Source organism: Pogonomyrmex barbatus, unplaced genomic scaffold (genome assembly GCF_055798465.1).
Source record: "Pogonomyrmex barbatus isolate J1 unplaced genomic scaffold, ASM5579846v1 scaffold2, whole genome shotgun sequence".
Taxonomy (NCBI): Eukaryota; Metazoa; Arthropoda; class Insecta; order Hymenoptera; family Formicidae; genus Pogonomyrmex; species Pogonomyrmex barbatus.
In genome coordinates this window covers 16620446-16644162 of record NW_028297116.1, presented here as the reverse complement: position 1 = coordinate 16644162, position 23717 = coordinate 16620446, and the positions used below count along the sequence as shown (strand labels likewise).

The 23717-nt window shown below is 43.4% G+C and overlaps 1 protein-coding gene across 16 annotated transcripts in view; it reads left to right on the top strand.

The window, feature by feature from the left end:
- Positions 1–23717, top strand: part of SoxN (SRY-box transcription factor soxNeuro) — a 284192-nt gene that overhangs the window by 133764 nt on the left and 126711 nt on the right. For 14 of the 16 annotated variants that reach the window (XR_016139205.1, XR_016139212.1, XR_016139204.1 and 11 more), the window contains one exon: positions 15377–15428. The exons of the other annotated variants lie outside the window; for them this stretch is intronic. The gene's annotated coding sequence lies outside the window, so the exon portion shown is untranslated. The remainder of the gene's footprint in view (positions 1–15376; positions 15429–23717) is intronic. 16 annotated transcript variants of the gene reach the window in all.

Below are 23717 nucleotides of genomic sequence, written 5' to 3'. Positions count from 1 at the left end.
TCGGCGCATCGCGCATCGGGGGCGCAACGAGGATGATGTGCAATCTATCGAAAGATATTCATGGGGCTGGCCGTTGGCCCCCGTGCTCACGTCCCCGTCAGCCATAACCGTCGCGTCACGAATGTCTTATTGATTGCACCCCTGCGAATAGAGATAGACAAACACAAAGGCAGACGGGCAGAAAGAGAGAGGTTGTCCGGACTGTGATGAGGGATGACTGGGACACGTAGTGAGAAGGGAGATGTGAGGGAGGAGGGTGGGAGGTTGTGGCGGAGGGGTATGGGACATTATATCAAGCCGACCGGCTTGAAATAACGCGAGAGAAAGGGACGCAGCATCCGGAAGCGGCGAATATGCGTTTTGGATCACCGGCGGATATCCACGGGAGGGTTGTCGCGTTGTTTGTCGCTCGATTCGTTTCTCCTCGCTCTTCACTCTCGAACGCGCTGTGACTTCGACGAGCGAAACGAAATCCGAACACATTTGATACATCACTTGGCGTACGATAGAGAGAGAGAGAGAGAGAGAGAGAGAGAGAGAGAGAGAGAGAGAGAGAGAAAGTCTCGCGTTTAGATTCTATGATATCGCCGCGTCTCCAATCCGCATGACATAAATATTCTCCGAAATTATTGACTATATGATTTTCTGCCGTGGGAGATTTCTGTTTGGCAAAAATTAAACGGTCGCCATCCCAGATCTCTCGTCCACTGACAGAATTTGCTCGTTATGCCGGCCCATTGTCTTCGGCGTTTTGACGGTGAACTGACCGCGGCTTGATTTCTCCCTCTATGATCCCGGCTCGTACACCGGTAATTGTATACATAGGTGACACGGTCAGATTATTGAATGAACGCTTTTGTGGGCTCGCCATGACCACACCATGAGACAGAGTGCCACAAGCGGTGGAACGGTTGGTAGAGAGTCATGGGACCATGATTGCACGACCGAGAGAGGCGACCATGGCATTCGATGTACTCATACCGCGTCTCATTGTGCCCCACTTGACTTTGTTGTCGGGCCCCTTTGTGCCCGTTCCGTTCTCTATCTGCCTTTCTTCTCCCTATCGTTCATACTTTTACCTTATTTTTACCGGTCGCACGCACTCACGGTGCTCTTTGGCGAGCATGTTTCTACGCCGTGTTAATTATTTGTTTTGTTTACCATAATCATCAGCAAGAAATCTCGTAAGCATGACTCGTATCTATCCGGATATCCGATTCATGAGCATAATTGTATGGAATAACTTTGGAATAGCTACTCGATGTATATTATTATATTATTTACAATATATTTTTATAATTTTTTAAAGTAGAAAAAATCTAGAGTTTTATATTACGTTAAAATAATTACGTGTAAAGATAAAATACATTTTAAAAATCTACTAGCTTATACTTCACTATTTTATTCAAGAATATAAATGGAAGCAAGAGAATGTTTAAACGTTCTAATATATGATAAATGATCTAACATACATATGAGAGATTTAGATTATTTCTGTCATACAAATTCTATTGTGTGCAGGCAGACAACAAGAGTAGAAATATCGAAGAAGATTATTAGTTCTATTCACATCGTCGAGCAGAAGTAGCCCTATGCGGCCGTCTTACAGGGGTTGCGGGACGTAACCGCGTTGCTAATCCGACGCATAGTTTATACGTCATTAAACCTCGCTCGAGGGTGGTCGCGTGAGGAGCGGGAGGGTGGCACGCGTGGAATTCGCGGACGTCACGACGTATATTGCCGCCCGCGGCTATATATGTATTTGTGCGGCTTTTCTACGATAGCGGGGGTTGGACGCGACGATTCGTCGGTGATGCTCGACCGTGGCAACCCTCGAGGGAGAGCTGTCACGTCGAATCATCCCCCGGAGATATGACAGCGGTCTTCTACGGCCAGAGGGTGATGTCGCCGTCGTCATTGGTGGTGGCGGTCGACCCCGAAATCGAGATTAAATATCTGCCTATTGCGACCACGTCTCGTTTCTTCATCCCTCATAGCGCAACACTTGACTAGAGACTTTTAAGGGTCTGCGATGTGTGATTTTATTGAAAAAGAGAATGGTTATAGAAAGATATCTTTGATGATAGAGCCACAGAGTATAAAAGACTGCTTTAACAAAATAAATCATGTTTACAGGTCCTTCTGCATCTACAATCGATTTTTAAAATTTAATTTGTAAAAAATCTTTTACGTTCAACTTTTTATAATTTAAAGACTGTTAATGTTACGGTATTTTTGTTGAAGTAATCGATTGCAAATTATACTAAAATCTGTCATTTAATCCTCTAATTTGATGGAGTGACACATGCTGTGTATAACAAACATAATTTATTATTACGTTATAATACCTCGCACCTGATGTTTCCACATCGTTTCATCGGCGCTAGTAATGGGGGACGGTCTCGGGATTTTGTGAGGGCGGGAGGTAAGAGGAGGAAGAACGCTCATAGACGGAAGGTAATACGGGAGGACGGGAGACTGAGCGAGGAAGACCGTGCAAAGGGCATCATTCTAATTGCCCCGGACTTCCTTTCATCCCCTTTGTGTGACCCTGGGGCGCGCTTCCTCGTCTACCCATCTCTCCTCCCAGGCATCTCCCACCGCCTCATCTTTCCCCCGTGCCGGCAGCTCTAAGTCATTTCTGCGATTAATTTTTCCTTCCAATTTGCACGCGGCAGTAATTAAGGGGTTGGAGCGCGGTACATCATCCGACGCTTCCACCGATGTCGGGGCCAGGGGGCTGATTTTAGTGCTCGCGGTCCGGACTCCTTCGAAACAATGGCGAGTATCTTGAGTGCCAGATTCGCGTTCCGAAGCGGGGATCGTGAAATTTCAACGAATAAGACAAGCGCGATACTATTGTCTATTTTCTCCTGGCCGTTATCGTGCAACGATTTAACAAAAATGCGCGTTATCTTTTATAAGCAAGAACGAGAAACGTTCTACGTTCGTCTAATTCGGAAAACCTTATCTGAATAATCTCGTTGTCTTCTTTAAAGTGAGTATACCTAGTAAGTATTCGAGACTGATTACCTAAAATTTGCGAAGTTTACTAATGTCTATGTTTTGTTTTCCAAGTTTTTAGGAAACGCATTAGTTTAATTATGTTTTAATTACGATCAAGTATTATTTATGATAATACATTGATTCCGGTGTCAAATAGGATTGGCGAGTTTTAGACAGGCGCGAATTCAGCAAGCAAGAGTGAAAGAGATAGGATTGCCAGAGGATAGTAACAGGACTCTGTCGACAAGTACGGTTGAGTTTCTCTCTCTCTCTCTCTCTCTCTCTCTCTCTCTCTCTTCCTTCTCTTTTTCTTCCTCCCTTGTCTGTCTCTGTGGCTGTCTTTCTTCGCGTGTCTGTTCGATCGTCCGGTCTATCGGACGGCTAGCTGGCTCCGGCTGAGTTTGCTGCATCGAAACATATATAACTCCACAAGAGAAGGGCAATAATAGATCCCACAATGCCACGCGAGCTTTTCAGGGTTCGTCCCGGCTTTAGCGCGAGTGGAAGGATGATACCAAGATAGAGCTGCCTGCTGCAATGGCGAGTGCACCTTCCGTCAACGGGGGGAAGGGGAGACGGGGGGGGGACGGACGGCGGGAAGTGAGGTAGCTCATCAACTAATGGCCCGCACCGGAACCGAACTGCATTCTCGTACGAACTCGTCTGCACTCGCACGGATGCATGTGCAACTGCCGCGTTTCTTCATGCAGTTGCGTCCGACCGTCGCAATCTCGGCGCGACTCGTCCATCGATTTTGAGTTACTCCCTCGCTCTTCTCATTTTCAGCCTTACACGTGACATTTTTATCGCAGTTAACAATGTTCGCTCCGAACGATAGTGTTATCTTATCTTTCCTCTTTTTTTCGATTTCATCCTGTATTTTAAGATTACTTAAAATTGTTACTACTACTACTTAAAATTGTTACAAGCCATTAGCCTTCGTAAAAGGTTATCGAACTCCATTAGTGATAAAAAAAAATAATTAATTATCTGAATTATCCTGTTAACATTCATCAAGATGTTAATAATTTTCAAATTGTACAAATTGACGTTATTGACAAATTGGATACAATGCGAGAGATACTCTGCGATTTCTCGCTAACTTGAAACCAGCGAATTTATAAGAAGAATGACTCGCGCGCCCAGTCGGAAGGAAGTATTCGCATAAATCCACCCCATCTCCAGCGCCGAAACCGCGCCACAAGAGATTCATGAATATTGATTAGCTTCGTTTGCGTACGAAATCTTAGTTTACCTTTTGTCCCTCTCTATTAATATTCAACCATTAGCTTTGCAATGTAACTATTATTATAGCATAGTTTGATTTCGATAATAAATGACACAATATTTTACGTTAACAAACTGGAAAGCCATCTTAAACTTTATTTTTCATTCGCATTTGCGTTTTAATATAGATAGAAAACAAATGGTCACGAATAAGATTCGAAATTTTTCTAGTACTCCTTGAAATATCTGAGCTATTCAGATTAGATTAAAAACTAAATATTTTCTCTCTGACATATTTATCCTCACCCGACAATCTCTCTCGTGTACATTAACTTTCATACTCACTAGAAAGATGTTTATGTTTATCTAAATCTATAACGCAACGCAGTTATATTGAATATAATCCTAGTATGTGTATTTAATGAATCGCTTTGTATTATCGTCGTCATCTTATTGCCGCACGTTTTTGATTCGGTAACGCTTCTGATATAACTCTTCGTATTTCTATCTTCAATCTAAAAAAATCAATTCGATGAATTATTTCCGCGAAGATACCGATGAAAGGAGGAAGTTAAAGTTTATATAGAAATATGGCGATATATAGTGACGAAATGTCTTTTATCTTCGTTTTCACTTATCATAAGGATGCGCGCTTACAAGTATCCTAATTTACCATCCCCGGATTAATATCGTGAGTGTTAACGTCGCGAATTATTATAGCTGCAAGTCATTGTTGGCCATTGTAAACGACGTCTTGTACACACTTGACGGGGAGAGAGATACATCGTGCCGCAGCACGCAAATATTTACCCAGTCGTTTCGGCCCGGGTGGACGACGCAAACCCTTTCGTGAAACTTTAAACGGACGATCGGGGTTAGGACCGAGGAGTTTTTAACGCTTCGAGAGTTGCCATGGCAACAATGGCAGGCCGTTATTAATCCCCGTCAGGAATGGCGAAGAATGGTGGAACGTGGAGAAGAGGAAGAAGAGGAGATGGACGAATAGACGGACAGATCGACCGACTCTCTCTCGCTCTTCTCGGAAGCTTCTGATCCTCTCATTTTCTATCCCTTCCTCTGTCGTCACTTCTCCCGTTGCCGATGCTCGTCCTTCTTGCTCCCTAAGAAGAGAGAGAGAGAGAGAGAGAGAGAGAGAGAGACAGAGACAGAGAGAGAGCATTCCTTCCGTTAGTCTTTCTTCCCCGAAGATTCGCGGCGAGAGAGAAAGAGACGTGGAGGCTACCTTCCCCAGAAATTGGGAGAGGCTTCCATCAATTATTTTCCTATCGTTCAATCCTCATCGCCCTATTTTCCTCTTTTTCCTTGTCTTGTTTTCATTTTATTCTTTTTCCATCTGTCGCAAATCTCTCATTTCTGTTCTTTCCCGCCACTTTCGCCATTTATACAACATTAAAATATCGGGCGCATAATGAGAGATATGCAAAAGAAGCGAAATATAGCACGAAACGCACCTTTAAAATTCTCACGTTGCAGTTGTTATTATCAATGTATTACCATCGTTATTGGTCCACAACATTTGAAAAATATCAAGTTTTATTTTTCGGCCGTCGCGCGTTTTACATCCCTTCTCTTTGGAAATACATATTTCCGATTAGACGTCATCATGAGCAAACGCAAGAGCGCATGTACGTAAATCCGATGCGTGAAGAAAAAAGAGAGAGAGAGAGAGAGAGAGAGAGAGAGAGAGAGAGAGAGAGAGAGAGAGAGAGAGAGAGATATCAGACGACGTCCATCTCGGTGGAAAACGCGCCGGAGGACGCCGCGCGTTTCCACGGGGTGAGAAGGCGTATCTCTCTCCTCAAATATTCATGACGCGTGTACGTCGGACGCGTGTACGTATGCGGGTCTCTCCATCGCGCGGCATGTACGCTCACACATACACCTCACATATCGACACACTCGGGCACAGCAGCAAGTTTCTCTGCCCTTTTTTCGTCGTGTATCGCACCGTTTCCGGTATCGATGCATCGGTCTCGTCGCCGCATCGAGAGCGGAGGAGCTCTCTCTCTCTCTCTCTCCCTCTCCCCCTCTCTCTCTCTCTCTCTCTCTCTCTCTTTCTCTTTCTCACTCCCTCGCTCGCTCGCTAGGTGCGAGCTTTGTTTTCGAAACGTACGAGAGCCATCTACACGAACACGCTTGCACACACGTGTACATCGGGAAAGTATGCGATGCGAGCCTGTAGACGTACACGTTTATGTACGCACACACGTGTGCGTACATCGAGCTGCGATAGCCAACGCGTGTGTGTGGTCCGGACTGACGTGCACTCGCGAGCCGCGCCGCTTGGTTGGAAAAAGAGAAGAATCGAAAGTCGAAGGTTCCGCGCCTCGTTATTCATCGACATTCGGCTCCGCCTGTCAGAAGGCATTATTTACGGTTTCGCGGGAGAACGAACTTTTTAATTCGAGTCGGTGCAGGTGGTAAATGCACGTCGGCCGCGCGAGCGAGCAGCGTGAGCCATCGCTCTCGCGGATTCCTATCGGCGAGAGAACGACGAGAGAGAGAGAGAGAGAGAGAGAGAGAGAGAGAGAGAGAGAGAGAGAGAGGGCTGATTTTTCGGGCTTTGATCATTCCGGTGAAAACGATTGAATCGAGCACCGCTGTAGTTTGTTAATCGGACAGATTGTACCATTAGCCCCGAAATAGAGTTTTTCAAATTGAAACCTAGCGAGATAGATATTCGAAGGGAGATAATAATTTAGAGCATGGATTTTATCTTTTAATTCGCACATGATCGCGTCTGGGAAACGTGTTTTGATCTTTTGTGAAATTTCACCTCTCATTTGCATTTTTAATAGATACACGTGGAAAAAAAAATTATATTTTTGTCCATTTCACACGAGGACGCACACGGATATCGTCATCTTTATTCGGATGTGTTATAGACAATCATTGTAATGTAAAAGACGTGTCGCGTGACCACGAGACATGTTCTCGCGAGCTGATGTAACGTTTGATGTAATACCGAGACAAAGTCGGCCGAGGCATGACGCGAATAGAATTTCATTTCCTCTCCCATAGAAGAAGAGATGCAACAAAGTCTATCATATATGTATACATGCTTAACAGATAAACGATGAATGCGCCCCGGTGATCGGAACGCGCGATAATGAACACATAACTGCGAGTTTATCCAAAGTACTGAATCGGAAAAATTCTTTTTGAAATAATTATCGCTCGGCACATTCTGCCAATGAAAAATAAAACTAATCGACTGCATCGCCGCGTTTTATTGATCGACAGTACGTGCATGTGTAACCGCGACGTTATTAGACAGGCTGTTAATTCCAATTGGAATGTGAGAATCCTGAAAGGATATAATGTAATCATCTCCATCTTGGAATTATCTTTAATTTTCAATTATCTTTAATTTTACATTGTATTAACCATAAGTCGAAATTCCTTAAAACGCGCCATTGTAGATTTATCTGCATATTTACTCTTCATTTCGCGCACGCCATTATAAACTATTGAAATATCGCATATCGGCGAACTGTGGATATTTCGTAAATCACGAAGTCTCACTTGCTGCACGTTACCTTTTCGCTGATTGCTTCGGGCATGGACGCGATTTTCGTAGGAAGTATCAGCGGGAGAGAAGGGGGGAAGGGGAGGGAAAAGTATCAGCGCTTTCAAATGCGGAAGACGTATTTGACGGCCGCAGAGTGCTCTCGAGATGAAGCACGAAGTAACGCTGATCTAATAACGGGACAAACGTCGCGCGAATCGCGTCCCGGACGGGATTTCATTTCCTCTGCCGTAGGAGAAATGAGGCGGCGTAAGGCGGGAAGGAGAGAGGAAATCGAGGAAGAGAGAGAATCGATCGCGCCGTTGTATATCCGCGCTCGTCTTCCGATATCGGTGTCTGCAGCTACTTGTCGAACAAAGCGGCACGAGTAAGAATTTTAGCAGAGACAAACCATTTCTCTCCCCCCCTCTCTCTCTCTCTCTCTCTCTCTCTCTCTCTCTCTCTCTTTCTCTCTGAAATGTACATTCGTGAAAATTCCCAGAATATATCGGATCTCGCGCCAATGCTAAAATACGTAATACCGAGGCGTGGTCCGCGCGCGTGATGAAACGATTCCTTGCGCTTCGAGCATTTTTGTAACGCGGAATTGCCTCGTGGAGTGGAATTAACGCTGCAGCGAGAGCGTTTCGAATTGCGCGGATGATTTGATCCTAGGTATGATATACCGCGGCGCTGAATAACTCTTTGGCATTTATTCGTGAGAACACGGCGCATTAGGATTCTCGGATGACGGGGGGGGGGGTGCAAGCGAGACAGAACCGGATTTAACGGACGAACGAGGGCGCCGAGCGTCACACCGCCGGAAGTGCGTCTAATGCGTCCGTCTGGGGTCACGCGTCATCCGCTTCCGGCACGACCATTACCTTCGGTAAAACATTTCGTTTCGCAGAAGGGAAGGGACCGCCTACGCTTTGTGCGCTCTCTTTCTCTCTTCATATCTCGCCTACTTGTCCGAGCTCGAGAATTACGTCGTTAAAACGTGAGATACAAATCACTCAAGTTGCTTAATATATTGCCGAAAGAGAAATCCGAATGACGCTTATATAATGACTAGATAGTGATTGATGGTTGTAGAATCATATATGTGCAAATGTTAATTTGATATTGGAAAAAATATATTATATATACATATATGAAAAATATATATTTAAGTAAAAAAGAATATGCATATTTATATATATCTACTTTTTTCACTGTACGTATATATATTTTAAAATATCAAGTGTAGCTTTTATTGGACCATTGTTTGCAGCTTGTAATCACGTATAAAAACACCTTGAAAAAAAAAAATTGCCTATGCGTTTCTCTTACGCGTCAATGAAACAATATGCGCGGGAACGGGAACACCTGCTAATTTTTTAGATCTAACATCACAGCCACCGATCAATGACCCTCGATTACAAGCGTAACAATGGTCGTTGTTTGTACCTAGATATTCTGAGCGAAGAGGAAGAAATTAAAATTCATCGCCTGGCTCGAAAGTCATTGATCCGTTTTTCATTCCCTTGAACAGAACGATGCGTCGTCGCATTTCGTACCATCAGCGTTCCGCGTTTCTCAACGTCGAATAACATAGAGCAACGAGATACAAAATAGCTCAAGTATCGATATTCGATTTTGCTTTGAGTTATCTTTTTATTTGAATGTGATTTATGATTTAAAAAACTTTTTTGTCGTATGTACGAAAAGACAAATCAACGTAAAAATTACAATTATACAACATTGGGAAAGAAATGAGAGAATTTTATTATGGAGAAGGCGAGAATGGTGGATGCGTCGAAAGAAAGATTTGCTCGAGGGAGCGAACCAATGAAACAGGAATCCCTTACCATCCAGATTGGCCGACGTATTGTTTTAAGGGACGCCCGACGCATGCGTATTCCTGTGTGTAGGAGGACCAGCCACGGTTCACGGCCTACGCTCGATAAATATCCCCTCGCGATTTTCTGGAATTTGCCGATCGTAGATTACTCATTCATTCGAAAACTTTAACGTGTTGCGTACGCTCGTAGTTTATATTGCGTAATTAACTGAGAGATTAGAAATTAGTTTTCGATATATTAAATTTTATGTTTGAGTAAGTTGTTTAGTTTTGAAGTATCTATTTCAGTATTAAATTGAAGTTTGTTTTACATTGTAAATAAATACGTTTTAAATGTATTTAACAGAATAATAATTATGCCATAAGTTTTTTTTTTTAGAGGGAAACATAAATACCGAGATAAATACCAAGAGTCAGGTACGACAATATAATCTCGAATTATATATTTGCTTTTTGAAGATACAAGGCTTAAGTTCGTAGTTTCCCTTATTAGCAGAATCTCTTGTCGAGAAACGATTTAAAGAAAACAGCAAACGGATGAAAGAAAATAGACAGCTTTTGGCACAGAATCTACCTTCAAAAAGACCGACCAAGTCTAACCGCCATTGTTAATCTTGTGTGCTGCGCCATGCCGTGAAATAAACCCACTGTCACCTACGGCTGAAGTATCGGATAGGATACTTTTTTCACCATTCAAATTCTTGTCTCTCTTCCTTCCTTTTTCTCTTCTCTTCCTCCTTTCCCTCTGTCTCTCTCTCTCTCCCTCTCTTGAGTTAAAAAATTTTTTTTGCAATTTAGCCATCACTATTCGACAAGTCTTGTTAGCTTAAGTTATATTGTTATAATTGTGTGACAATTTATGATATGTGTAAATTTCCAAATATCTCTTAATATTTTTACTATGGACTTTCAAGTACAAAGTTCAATGATGCAACTTTTATGAGGTTGTTAAGGCTCGGAGGCAAAGATGCGCGTTAAAATCATCTATTATTATGTGACCAGGTATAAATAATGCAGCGTCGCGTGGCGGTTCGCACAATGTGGAGCAACCATGCGGCGAGGATTATCCAACGTTTTCGTAGAAGCGCTCTAAGCGAATCGACAAAGATGAAGAAATTCAGAACAGAGAGAAAGAAAAAAAAAAGAGATAAAGGAAAGAAAGGATGGCGGTGCAAAACGAAGAGAAGCGATAGTAACCAAAAGTAGTTTGTTAACACTCGACTTTATATTGTTAATAAATCGGATATACTTCACATGTCTATATGTGCAAGAAAATTATCCAATACAAAATGCTAACAGAAAGCACAGATGAAATGGATGAGCTTCTATCTTGTCCTGGTGATCGAGATACCTTTTCCGATTGAAAAAGTTATAATCCTTTTTTTTTATTTTTGCATCACGAATGCATGATTTTTTTCGATTGATGAATCAATTATCCGATAAAAAATTTGAGAATTTTTTTTTTTTTTTTTTTTTTAATAAAAAATTGAATTTTTTTAGAAACTTTTAATCGAATTTTTAACATTTACCATTAAAGGCACTGTAAGACAGAACGAGAGAGAGGGTGTGTGTGTCAATATTTTTATTTAATACTCGAAATTAGAAAATCGAAATTTTTTGCTGTTGCAATACGATGTGAGCCAGTGTATGGCACGGGACACGAGATCGAATCGACGTGTTTTCAGCGGTGAACAAAATAACGATTCGATCGACCAATTAAAAGTGCAACGCACGGAACGTTCTTTGAAGCCATTCGAGAAATACTAAATGGAACGCACGGTTGGAACAGAACGGTTGTTTCTCCGTATGGATGAATGCGAACGGCACGGGTCCTCGATGAGTTTTAGGATTCTTTTTTCGAATCGAGTTTAAAACCTAACCTTCGATAAAATCGCTAAAAACTAACCTTCGATAAAATCGCTCGGTGTTCGCGCCGTTTCGTAGAGCTTCTACGGACTTTTTGACGAAATTTCAACAAGATATCCGATGCGACTCGGCGCTAATAAGAGTAATATATTAGAGAGCCTTTTGTCGCGTCTTTCAACGGCCCGAATCCCGCCTGGATTGGATTCGGATGAAAGGAGTGAAAAGAGAAGTGCGAGTTTGTATGACAGAGAAATAGGGGGGAAGAATCGGAAGGATGGCAGAAGGAACGTGAGAGAGATTTGTAATATATATTATATGCGCGATTCACAACTGTCTGGCATCCGAGTACGAGACAAATGTGTTTCACGATATGGAGACAAAACGCAGTGCGACGACGACGACGACGACGACGACGACGGCGACGACGGCGGCGGCGGCAGCGGCGACGGCGGCGACGGCGGCGACTCGTCACCGTCATTCGTTAAGCCGTTTTCACATTTAAACGGCCGCGAGGTGGAGGCGAGGCGGAAGAAGAAGGCGAGAAGGGCCGTGTTGCTTCGAAGCCAATGAAACGTCCGATGAAAGGGGCCCTCCTCCCTCCCTCGCTCGGCATTCCTGTGCCGGGGCCCGGGCGTCATTACTCAAAGGGGATACTGTCGCGATGGCTCGTCCGGCTCGTGGATCTTTCTAAAGGAAACAGCTCGGCGAGCGAGCACATCGAGGAACTGTGTGACGCCGCGAAGAAATCTGTCAGCCAATGATGCGCGTCGGCGAGCACGCTCTACCTTCAGATTTATGAGCACGACCCGTCTCTTCTTCTCTACGATTCAGCAACGTAATATTTTCCCGCGTGTCACCGAAACAAACCTCGTATTGTCTTTTTCTTTTTCTCTTTCTCCCCGTCTCTTCGATGTTGCACTGCGATTATGTGAATGCGCGATTAAAGTTCGCGAATTGATATGGTATTAAATACTACTTCAGAGATCTCTCATTGCATTATGTATTACAAATGTCTACGACTTGTGCCGGAAAGAATCTCTATGAAAGAATTATTTTTGCTTTCGTTCTCTCGATCGTATTACGTAAGCGGAATCTATATTTCACGATCGCGCGTTGCCATTTTCGGAAACGTAATCTCTCCTTCGATTTCATCGACGATTCTTCGACGGTGAAGAAACCGGTCGTTCGCTCTGTTATGAAATAACGAGTGTCAGCGAGAGCGCGGGAGGACGGGAGGAAGAACGGATGGTAGGTCGCCGCTCGCTCTCTTTCTCTCTCTCTCTCTCTCTCTCTCTCTCTCTCTCTCTCTCTTCTCGAATAACGCGAAGCGTAACACGTGGGCGCGGAGTGCCCGGAGAGAAGATAAACGGATTACGGGCGCTTTGTGTCAACGTGATCCGCTTCCCTTGCACCCGAGTGCCGAGCCCGTGCCCGTCGTCCGACTATCTTCAATGCGATATTACGCGCTCCAGTGCTGGTAACACCGCTCGGTTTGCAGGACGCGCAGCCGCTTCGAACCGATAACCAATTTTCATTACTCTATATTAATTTCAGGGATGCTCGGCCTGCTCGGTCCGGTGTGAGTCGAATACGGCGCCGCGTTAAAACGCTCGAGAAAAAATTGCGAAAATGCGACGAATGCTACTTGGAGCGTCGGCATATCCATTCACTTGAATTGTAGGACGGGTCAGGATAAAGAGAAATTGTGTGTCTCTTTGATGGATAGTTTGTTGGTCAATTTATTAGAATTACCAAGTATCAGTCTTTCATATATATATATATGAGAATTAAATTAAAACACTTGACTTTTTCATATTGTTCATGGAACAACGTTCTCATTCGTTGCTATATTAATTTGCTTCATTCTGATAATCTCTTACGGTAAAACGTTTTATTATTATTTTAAAATCGATCCACTTATCGCTAACTTGTAATTACTTTGCCATACATGTCGTCGGGAAACTCGCCCCCGGAACGACGTGCTCCGTGCTATCCGACTTTATTGCGGAATCCACTTGTGACGGGACAAGGTGACCCAGTCATCTCTCGATGACAGAGACGAGACCATTGTGCCGTTCAGGATCGGCAGTAATCGGCGTATAACGGTCTCCCCTGCTTGTGCCGTCGGAGATGAGATTGAGGAGAGACACAGGAAGAGACGCGCAATCCGCGCGCGCGCGCGCACGCGCATACGGATGGTGGCGGAGGAGAATGAGGAGGAGATGGAGGAGAAGCTGAAGGAGAGATGAACGTGGGTGGAAGCCCCTTCATGCGGATCCATCGCAGACGCATTCCCTTCTCTTAGGATATCTCCTCATTGTACTCACCCCTTAATCAACAGCTCCCTGCCGTCCTCCGTGGCCGTTCGATGCTTATTGATATAGCTCACCCCTCCGCCTATACCCGCCATATATCCCCATATAAACGCGTCCGCGATCGCGTACATACGCACATATGTGCCTCTCTCACTTCGCGTCTCTCTCTCTCTCTCTCTCTCTCTCTCTCTCTCTCTCTTTCTCTGTCACGTTTTCTCTTTCTATATACCTGTGCCTGCGGATGTGTGCGTCGTATGTGACGTCCCATAGCCGCTCACCATGGGGTATTTGCATGACAACGTTTGGTAAGCGTACGCGCGTGGCTCACCGTCCTTCGCACTCGCTAATTAGCCGGCGCCACATACCGGCGCGGATTAACGAGAATATTGCATTTTTAATAGAGTCCGCCCCCCTGCGGCTTACGCATAGCGGGCACCCCTCGCGGGGATTCTCCCGCGCGGGGAGGGATGCCTCGGCGCGAGGGTGTCTCGTGGTAGTGATTTCAACGATCTCGTCGCATGCCTCGTTGCCTGTTAAGGATCAGTGCGAGAAAGACTTTGATGTCTTTCCCCACGACTGAACTTCCGGGCGGATTTATTAAGGGACACGTAAATCGCAACGAACCCTCACGCGCCAAAGCCGATCTCGCGCGTTCCGCTGTTACTCGCGTGAATGCGATTCAGGGCGTTTCGTCTCTTCACTAAGTTTTGCATAGAACGAACAGCGACACGCTGACAGAAGAGCTAATATCTGCGCCTCATAATATCTGCGAACCGAGAGAAACATCATTTTTTTCCTGCGATTATACAACGATTAATCATATTTAATTTTTTGTGAATTCTCGATTAGTCGTCAAAGTGCTTTTATTACTCCAAAAGTAGATTTTTAAACGGATCCATCCATGCTATCTATTGTGTGAAATTAATATAATTTCAAGCGTGCTCCCGAGACTATTGTATGACGGAAAAAAATGTACCGTGCATTTACGTAAGTATGAAAAAAAGTAGGAATCGTACTCCATCGATAAGCCGATTTTTCGAACTCAATCCGACACCATGCACGCGTTCGAGATTACTGCAGTTAGTCGACACCTCCGATCTCTTCTCCAAAGGACTGTTCACCGGTGGGCAATTTTTTTAGAAGGGGGATCAATTTAAACTCTCAAAGAGAGAAAGTCCGCATGCATCCCTCGGGTACTGGTCGGTCCTCCGCTTGAGTTCGTTCGCTCGACTAGCTCCGCTGATTGCTGCTGCATCTTTGATGACCTCGTCCAGACGAAGAGAAGAAGAGGAGAGTCCGTGCATCGGGAACAGGCGACCCTCCCTCTTCTTGTCCCCGCGCGGAACCTTGTGCAAAGAGCGAAACGTTGAGATTGATATTTTAACAGACGGATTACGTAAGAAGGGCGAGAGGGACTCGGTCGTTTCGCTTCCGCGAATAGGGCACCGACGACGTCATAATCCTCAACGAAAGGCGTCGTCGTGACGACGCTTAATCGATAAGTCCGCTTGCTTCTTTTCACTATTTTAAGGAAGATACACATTACGAGATCAGAAAAAAATTAAAATTATCGTTTTGTTTTGCTTTCAGGTACTTGAAGTCATACTTATTTCGAAAGCGAATTGGAGTAAGGTACTTAGAGGTAAGTAAAAAATTTTTTAGGATAAGATAATAATAACGGATATCATAGATACAGATGCAGATACAGATATTTCGTAGTCAGTTCTTTTTTTTTTTTTTTTTTTTTTTCCCAGAAAAATTCATGACACATTCAAAAATAGCCAAAGTATTACTCATCTTTTTTTTTTTTTTTTTTTTTTTTTTTTTTTTTTTTTTTTTTTTTTTTTTAAATAATAAATTAACACAATCGATAATTTACAAAGTTTCATGTAAATGAGGTATCAATGACTATGATGATTAGTATCGTGCGATTGCACCGCTTATTCTACGTATCACGTTACAGAGACCGACCGATCTCTTATTCATTTTTGCGTCTTTCCTTTTTTTTTTTTTTTTTATTTTTTTTTTTTTTTTTTTTTTTTTATTCGCGGGAATATCCAAATGTTTCGACTCTTTCGACGGTGCGAAAATCGTTGTCGGCGAAATCAAAGCGGGTTTACGTGACTCGCTCACTGCAGCGACGACGTCGTCGTTAAACGTCGGATCCGTAGCTCTATATATATAGAGACGATTCTAGACCGGATACGTATTAAGCGCTATCGTCGACGAGGCGTTATTAATCGAGTCATTGCGAGCCGAGGTGAGGATCTTCGACCTTGCCAGTCGTGGGTGTGGGCGACTGTTCCTGCGTAAAACGACGAGCGGGGAGGGGACGGGATCAGGCGGCGTTATTAATAACCGATAATTTGATACGCTTCCAGCCATCCATCCTGCCGTCTCCTGATCCCGATCTTCCCTCTGGCGCACTTTGATACCTTCGCTCGTGTTCGCCTGTGCCGTGTACACGTGTTCGACGATGCATGCGTATCGGTCTTCCTGTGCGAGAGATTCAATCGAGAGTTCGTTCTGACAATCGATCCAGTACAAGGTCGATTACGTTGCTTCACGAATATCTTTGGCTCTCCGCCTTTGGCGATGTTTTTGTTGTTCTTACTTTATGTCAGTCATTATCGGGTAAGTAGGAGACGATTTTATTTTGTTACGTAATAATTAGATGTTATTGAGAGTTGTATTATTCTAGTTCGATATTCATTTAAAATTTTTCAGCGAATAACAAAATTAAAATGCTTCTTTTCACCCGTGCTGTATGGTATAACGAATACGTCATGCAAAGTCAATATAAAAATCAGCATGAGAAAAGTCGATGTATATATATATATATATATATATATATATATATATATAAAGATATAAGAAATCTCATAATTCGAATGAATATTTCATATAAAGAGCGAACATAATATCCGCCCCTAGATTTTCGTTGGGGATTCCGTAGGAAACTTATAGCCATGGCCGGCAATCAGAAACACATTATCGGACAACCGGCCACAGCGTAATATGTTTGACCGTGTTCAAAAACGCTTCCCCTCCCGTTAGGCGAGCCTGTCCTTTTACCAGCATTTGCGATTTCTGCTTTCCATTCTGCCCGGATTTGACGATTCATCGAAGCGCTTTGATCCTGCGCGCAGCTTTCGCGAGAAACAGCATCGATTCCGCGATCGAAAATGGACGTGTTTTTATCGAATAGGCCTTCATTATTTTCGGTATTCCCGTGGCAGATATTTTTCTAGCGAAATTTCGGCAATTGGAACCGTCCAATTTTCGGCACATAAACGTGATTTAAATCTTGATTAATAAAATTAACCACTCGCTTGATCCTTGATGTCTCGATGATAGTAATATCGTCGACATATTGATATTCGCACGTTAACGTAACGTTGCATCTGACGAATTTCAATTATTGAAATTAAATTATTGACGATGAGAAGCCTGCGAAACTCTCTAACTGGCCGAGTTTCTACAACTCGCGAGATACGCTCATCCGTGATCCCTCGGAACGCACCGGCTCGTCGTTCCATCGTCGCTTTTCGTTTGGTCCCACTCCGTTCCTTTGCGCGTCACTCCCTCGTAATTAATCATTCCTCCCTGCTCTCTCTCTCTCTCTCTCTCTCTCTCTCTCTCTCTCTCTCTCTCCTCGCGTCGCGGATCTCTACTCCTCTGGGCGTCAAACGGAGGCAGTATGGCCGCGAGTTGTGCCAGGATAGCAATATATAAGCCTGCACCTTCGCAGGTTCTATCCTACCTCGCGTGCGAAAGTCTGCAATTTGACGGCACGATGCCCGCTGACGAATGATCACGCGAAACACGTCTGCGTTTTTTTTTTTTTTTTTTTTTTCGAAATGCAATGAAGCGATTTTCTATCTATTCGTCGCAGCCGATCTTTCCAAAACAAGCTCTCACTTTCACGATTAACTCGGTTAAATTATTAACAATTATTATACATATACGCGTGAAAGTATCTCGATATATTCCATAAATTATTAAGTTAACGCGTTATAAAAATTTGCCAGATGCAAGCCGTACTCGTTTTAATTAAATTCTAACTTTTAATTTAATTCTTCTACTTTCCGACCGTGTCTCATAATCAAGATCACTGCTTTCCATTTGGCTGGATACGAGATCTTCTGCTTTGTCTTTTCGCGCGCTCATTTTTTTCAATTTTTTATTTATAATTACAGTACTATTATATGCGGATTATTTTAACGAACTTTTTCCTACGTTTGTCTGTCGCGAGAAATGAGGATGCGATCTTATCCTTTTTGGGCTCGTTCTCGACGAGCCGTGAGGACACAAAGGCGTCAAGGGTGCCGGAACAAGCACGGAAGAAGCGCATACTGCGTTCGAATGATATTTCGGTCGGGGTAAAAAGCCGGTAGGAGGAGATGTAGGGTATACGTCGCCAAGAAAATCATTTCTCGTGACTCCACGTCGTGAATGTAGTTCAAGAGACTCTCGGGCACACTTCTTTCCCGCGAAATGGGTCGGCCTTCTTGAGATCTCTTGGATTCGTTCGGATGCGCCCCAAAATGGAAGCGCGGTCCATTCAGTATTATCACGATGAGCGACAGAGAAATGTTTATCCATAAAAAGTTTTGAGTTTTATAAAAGGATAGAAATCACGATCCTTCCAATATACGATATTTACTTTTCTAATAATTAATATTTTATAATTATTCTATATTTATTTTCCTAGGTCATAATATTTATATATATATATATATATATATACGAGTTTTTATAAAGGAAATTGATAGCTCTATTTTTTTTTTAAATATTTTCCGTGTTAATCTTCAACAATTGAGTATCTTATCACGACGCGGCTTTTCTATTTGGTGTCTGTTATGATGATCTTTGCCGGGTCCGATATCAGCAGCGATGAGACGAACCTTGATGTGAGTGGATCAAGGAGAGGTATAGAATAGAAGAATTGAAGGAGAGATACGCACGAGTAAGGAGAGAGAGAGAGACGACGGGAAGGGGTCGGACGGGGGGAAGAAAGAGAGAAAAGGGGCGAGCGGAAAGGTAGAAAAAGACGGCCGACGGCCGACCGGACCATTCAAAGTTCCCAGGAGGCAACAAAGGGCCAGCAACGAGCTGATCAAATTATCCAATTCATTTGGATTGGCGAGCGAGCGGGCGAATAAGTGCTCGCCGTTACCAAGAGGCCCACTTCAGTGCTCTCGAGCACCATCGATCGAGCTATGAGCCAAATTTATGCACGTTCCTCGGCTGCGATATCACCTCTTTCTTTCTCTCTCTCTATCTCTCTGAAAGTCTTATAATGTTCGGATAAATTATTGTAAGATAATATTGTACTTCGGATAGGCACGAGACAAACAAGAGTTTAGAAGAATCTAAAATCTTCATAAAATATATTCCGCGATTGTTATGTTGCTGGTAAATATATTATAAACCATGATAAAAAAATATTAATTTGCCTACACACACACACACACACACACACACACACACACACACACACACACACACACACACACACACATCTCGCGCGTGAACATATGTACATTTGCATTATATTATATATATTCAATAATAATGATAAGTTATAGTTAAATGTGCTATAGTTAGATATTCAGAGTTCGTATCGTAAACTTAAGATCATTCGATTTGATGTTGCGAATAAGGATGGTGCGAGCGGTTAGATCGCGGGAGAAGCGCGGGAGGATAAATCCGGAGAGTTTGCGAGGGATGGAAGCTGTACCGATAATGTCACAAAGACGTCTAAATGCACGACGCCGGCACATTTGTTTGCAAAGTCTCACGGGAGGGTGCAAGAGGTTTGGGGGACCAGCGAACTCCGATTTATCGCCATCTGCCTAACGACTTTCGACCGTGGCAAAATCGTCTGATAAAATCGTTCTTTCGACGAGTCGAGGGAAGTGCTGTCTCCATGACGTCTATCGATTATCGTCGGAGAAAAATTGCATCTTTTAAGAGTTTTCAAGTTTAATCTTGCGCGAATTGCGTGCGAACTGTGCTCGTTAGAATAGATTTGTTACATCAAGCTGATCGATCACGCTGATAAAAAAAAAATTATATTTAAAATATTGATTTAACAACGTTATCACACTTGGAAAATAATAAAATAAATAAAATAAATGTAAGTTGAGAATGTAACAAGGAAGCAATGTTTGAACGTCGACTATAGAAATGAAAGATTTTCGAATATTATTGTAATTTCGAAATGATATTGCTATAGCCAATCTTATATCATACGCGAACGGAAATGATGGTTCATTCTCCAATCTCGACCGCGTGGCTCTTCCGTGTTCATAAATATTTATCGGGATGCCGAGAAACACGATGGATGGATGCCACAGACTCCGCGTGAGCGAATTCGTCGGCGTTTCGACATTCTCTCGGAATTTAATGAACCGCACTGATTTTTCACGGGCGCGAATATCGGAGGGGAAGCTGTTTGTATTCGTCTCGTTGTCGGCATTTTCTCTCTGCTTCTTTTCAGAATCAACTAAAAATTTCGAAATTTCTTTAATTTAACAAAAACAATACTTTATCAAAGCGTGTATAGATAGTATTCTCAATATTTACACATTTTTATCTCTGTATTTTTTTACGCCTATCATTATTTTGTTATTATACAGAAAAAAATTAGTCTTAGGATAAGTCTTATCAAGATAAGTCTTATCAAATATTCTTATATATAAGCAAACATATTATAAGATTATTCACATAAAAGGTTTTTAGTCTTGATTTAACAGTAGTACTTGCATCAATACAAAGTCAATCAAATCAAGACTAAAATTTTTTAAAAGAGTTATAATATTTTATAATATAATTTTTGCTTACGTGAGAATATCTATCTTGATTTAAAATTGTTTTTTTTTTGTATATGATTTATTATTATTATAGTGATTATTATTTTTATAAGATAACTATTTTGATATAATTATTATTTAACATTTAATATATAAATTTAGTTAATATATAATTTGTTTAAGTTTTAAATGTATAAGAAATATTTGAAGCGTCGTTTTGTGTCAGATGAATTTCATAGATCCCTTCATTCACCCTGTAAGCCGGTCCTTGACTCTCTTTCTCTTGTCGATTCGCCGGTTTTCGAATTTTCTGCTCTCTCTCTCCTTTCCGTTGCTCTCATCGAACGATAATAATTTTAAAAGGGGGAAGGCCGGAGACTCTCGAAGTGTCGACCAGCCGAAGACGAATTATGGCCGCATGACGTGTACCGTTATTTATGGTTACCGACCTCTCTCTGGTACCCCTATCACCCCATGATGCTCTTCTTCTATATACAAACACGTTCGTTCTCGCGAATTCGACGAGAGCTACACGAGCCGATGAAATGGACGACTGAAACGGCCACGGAGTTTATAGAGTAGCAAAATAATCGTTTGCTTAGCCTTTGTGATACAGAATGCGACGGAAGTGATAAATTTTATAGCTTATACATCTCGATCCGTTCTTTGTATTATACCTTGCTTTGAAAATTCTCGCACTTATATGAAAAAATTGTGATTTTAATGACTGCGAATAAACGAGCAAATTTTTTTCTACATTTCGTAATACATAACTTTTGTTTACATTTCTACGCGACATATTTTTGAATAAAGCCTTATTCACGAGCATTTATCGGCGAGACTTTTTCGGTTGAGACAACAGCACGACGGCAAATGCCCCGAATGGAAACGACGGCGCGATGTCGAAACGATAGATTTGTCGTTTGACAAATTGAACGTCGAGAGCGAAGGAATCGGACGATGTTAGAAGGGCGGGAAAGATACCGGGTGCCGACAATTGGAGCAACGGTGGGTGACTCGATATCACGACGGCAGGCAGCGGTACGCTGCCACTTCAGGGCGGATCTGGTTGGTCAATCAGCGGTGCATTGTACGTAACGAACCTCCGCACTCGCCGGAGTTTAATGCCCGTACGTGGACCTTGGTGCGAACGTGTGTGCGCGTGGGTTATTAAATATGACGAGAAGGGAGGAGGCGCGCCGTTGGGGGAGGGTCGGAGTTCTCTTCGGCTTTCTGAACATTTGACGTTGCTGTTCTGCTGACGCGATTGCCTGAGATTGCCGCTGTGACAGAGATTACGTCTTCATGGCTACCGGTATCGAATGCGTTAGGGAAGTCCAACAAAGCGTAATATAAGCGTATAGGCGAATGCGTATAACGCCATATCGATATTTAAGACATAATTTCTGTTGTTGCCCTGTAATTCACAATCGTCAACAATTGTCAAATTGATATAACAATTTTAAAAGATTTCTTATCTGGAACTCATCGGGAGATTTTGACGCAATATGATCCTTACGTATAAATAGGCGAGTTGTTTATGTGGCAAATGATTAAATCGCTGAAATCCAGGTTCGGAGACTTCACTGAGAATTAATCGGAAATGCGTCGTGCGCGGGGAATCGGCAATTCTCGACGTCAGATACAGAGCAGGCAGGAGGCCTACCACGAGCCAATCGTCGCGGCGCGATAATCGATGTTGCCACACGACGTTAAGCGGGCATCGAGTGGGCTGGCGGACCCCCGTCGCACCGCGGAAGCGAAGACGTCGACGACGACGTGTCGCGCGGCCTGTTTTCTCCCTGGGGTAGGCGAGGTAGCGGCGAGGTGGCGTCAGGGGGTGGCATGGGATTCCGAGGGTTTGGGTAACCAACTCGTGAAATTCAATTACCGAGTCCGCGGGGGTGGCTCTTGCTTAGAAACGTGCGAGAGAGGGTGAACCCCCCGAAGGGGGTTGGCGTCGTCGACGGGATGGAAGGAACCCCGAAGGGGGAGAGAGCGGTTGACGCAGGAGGGAGGATTTGAGTGACAGCCGAGAACGAGACGGGACGCGGGTGGCGGCGGTGCCCAGCCTAACTCTCTCGCCTATCTAACGTCGAATCTTGTTCTCTCTCTCTCTCTCTCTCCTCTTCCTGTTGCCTTTCTCTTTCCCCGCTTCTATCCGCCGACTATCATACCCTTCCTCCTTTCGGCTCGAGAGGAACTACCAGGGGGAGATAGCAAAATTGAAATTGTAGCTAGCGATACGCGTGCGGCCCGTTCCGTTTGGCGAAACGATTCTCTGACAAAAGCGCATTGAGATTCTTAACCCGAAAGCCATCATACTGCTTTTGTCGAAATGCAAAAACAGTCGTTAATCGCCATTAATAAGGAAACTTGATCTTTTTGTAAAGTTTTAAAGAAAGCAGCGTGAAAATATCTCAGCGGTTCACGAAGATCTCATTATTAAAACTCCAACTTTCTTAACTTATATTTCTATCACTTTTTCTATTTATGTTCCTATCGGAATAATTTTTCTGTAATGCTCTATAAGAGGAAAAGAACGAACATGCGACGCGTTGCATCCCGGTTAAACGGTGGACAATGACGGTGTGCCTCATTATCGTTTCTTCCAGCACGCGTGCAAGAAGCGAGCCGGCTCGCGAAACTTTTTATCCGAACGTCGGCATCGCGTCGGTTTCATTCTCGGTCAACGATCGTTCTCGTAGCCACGCTACGATGTGCCGGACTGACAGACCGGAGGCTTCGGCGTTCATTAGCCGGCTATTCAGTTCAGCCACGGGCCAGCCGGTGAGGGTGGATTCTGACTCCGGTGGCTGGCTGCTGGAATGTCCGACGCGTTACTCTATCTCCTCTCGCACATAATTACACTCGTCTTCCCAGACGCGGCTTGCGACCGCGTATCGTCCCTCCCGCCGATGCTATATACGCGTTTCTTCTCTTCTCCTCCGGAGAATGCCCACAGACGGGAAAAAACGGGAAAGCAAATCCGCAAATTTTATTTGCCGTTTGTAAGAATTCAATAATTGATGGTATCGTTTAAAATGACGTATAAACATATAAACATTGTACGTTGGCACATGGAAAGACAGTATAATCTCGAGCAATTAAAT